Source organism: Octopus sinensis, linkage group LG8, assembly GCF_006345805.1.
Source record: "Octopus sinensis linkage group LG8, ASM634580v1, whole genome shotgun sequence".
Classification (NCBI taxonomy): Eukaryota; Metazoa; Mollusca; class Cephalopoda; order Octopoda; family Octopodidae; genus Octopus; species Octopus sinensis.
In genome coordinates, this window is record NC_043004.1 from 33,452,755 (window position 1) to 33,454,861 (window position 2,107).

Consider the following 2,107-nt stretch of genomic DNA (forward strand, 5'->3'; position numbering starts at 1 on the left):
AATTCCTGTATGCCCTTAATCCATCCGTTAATCCATGTATCCATCCACTCATCCATCCACTCATCCATCTATCTTGCCATCTATCCAACAAGCCAACCAACCAGCCAGCCAACCAACCAGTCATGGAATATGTCCAAAATTACCAGCCAGCAAAGGCGCTTTTATAGAATCATTAAACCTGCTAGAAATAGCAACCAAATCACTCTCAAATCACAGATTTTTATGTTACATATATTCCGGTTTGAAGTGCTGCATACCCACCTAAAAATGAGTAATACTTGATTCGGGAATGTCTTTTATTAGAGGTCTGCTCAGTTATGAATGATCATTGGTTAAACAACAACAACAAAAACACTTCCAGCCTCACCACCACCACCACCACACTGCTGCTGCCACTGTCATGATCTTTACCAGTTTATGTGTGGTTCTGAATGGTTATCTGTGTCTTCTATACTGGAATTTCATTTCCTTCTGTTTGTTAAGTCACAAACTTGCAACAATCAGAGGGAAACCAAATTCCAAATCCTGAGGGATTGTTATAAGAAAAACAGGTGAATTGCCAGAAATTATAGCACGAACAGATCAATTTTGTTTAAATTATTTTTAAATAATGTACTAGCGACGGCGGTACATATTCTAAAATTGGAACGGCACAGAGAAGATTAGTATAGTCCTTGAGCAAGGATGACATACAAATTCGTGAAGCATTTCATATTTTTTATAGGCGCAGGAGTGGCTGTGTAGTAAGTAGCTTGCTTAAAAACCACATGGTTCCAGGTTCACTCCTACTGCATGGCACCTTGGGCAAGTGTCTTCTACTATAGCCTTGGACCGACCAAAGCCTTGTGAGTGGATTTGAAAGAAGCCCGTCGTATATATGTATATGTATATATATGTGTGTGTGTGTGTGTGTGTATGTTTGTGTGTCTGTGTTTGTCCCCCCAACATCACTTAACAACTGTTCAGCAAAAAGATAGCAGTTCGGCAAAAGAGACAAATAGAATAAGTACTAGGCTTACAAAGAATAAGTCCTGGAGTTGATTTGCTTGACTAAAGGTGGTGCTCCAGCATGGCTACAGTCAAATGTCTGAAACAAGTAAAAGAGTAAAAGAGTAATTTATTTTCCCTTCTCTTTGAGCATGATTATATGTGCCTTTTAAGCCATTGAAACCAGCAGCATATTTTGATAAAAATGTGAATACCTACTTTTATCCACAATAATATTCTGAAAGCATCTTCTCTTTGTTTTTGATAGAAATTTACTCATGGGAAACCACTTAATTTTTTTCAATTTGTGTGTGTGTGTGTGTGTGTGTGTGTGTGTAAGTAGCTCAAAACACTGGTACTGCCTGTTGGCATCATTAGGTTGTAACCAGGAAAATAGAACAGGAGCTTCTATATACATTTTCAAAACATTTCCTATAAACAAACTTAAAGGATATATATATATATATATATATATATATATATATATATATATATATATATATATATATATTAAGGGCATTACTATACATAAATGCCTCATGTTAAGAGGGACTCTTAAAGTCAAAAACTACCCTAATATAATTATGGTAGTTTTTGACTCTAAGAGTCCCTCCTAACATGAGGCATTTATGTATAGTAATGCCCTTAATATAAATAAATATATTTAAAGGGAATAATTAATAAATTTTTTCCCTATGAAGTTTTTCATGCTAACTACTTAATAAATTCTTATAAAGGTTTTATCTTATTTTAAAATTTATATATATATATATATATATATATATATCGTTGTATAAATTAAAGGTAAAAAACTTTTTTATCCACACCCATTTATTACATTCAGTTGTGTAATTGCCATTCAAATAAAAAAAAAACTCTTGTGTATTAATAATTGGGTTTTCTACGAGCAGTATATTGGGTAGATATTATCCCTTAGTTGGTTGGATTAAGAACCTCTAACTCTCTTGGAATTATATATAGATATATATATATATATATATATATATATATATATTATATATATAGATATATATATTAAGGGCATTACTATACATAAATGCCTCATGTTAAGAGGGACTCTTAAAGTCAAAAACTACCCTAATATAATTATGGTAGTTTT

At 32.9% G+C, this 2,107-nt stretch overlaps 1 non-coding gene across 1 annotated transcript; it reads left to right on the forward strand.

Moving 5' to 3' along the window:
* Positions 1–612: 612 nt before the first annotated feature.
* LOC115215273 lies at positions 613–719 on the forward strand. The gene has a single exon (XR_003881973.1). It is a non-coding gene; the product is annotated as a U6 spliceosomal RNA (small nuclear RNA).
* The last annotated feature ends 1,388 nt before the right edge of the window (positions 720–2,107 follow it).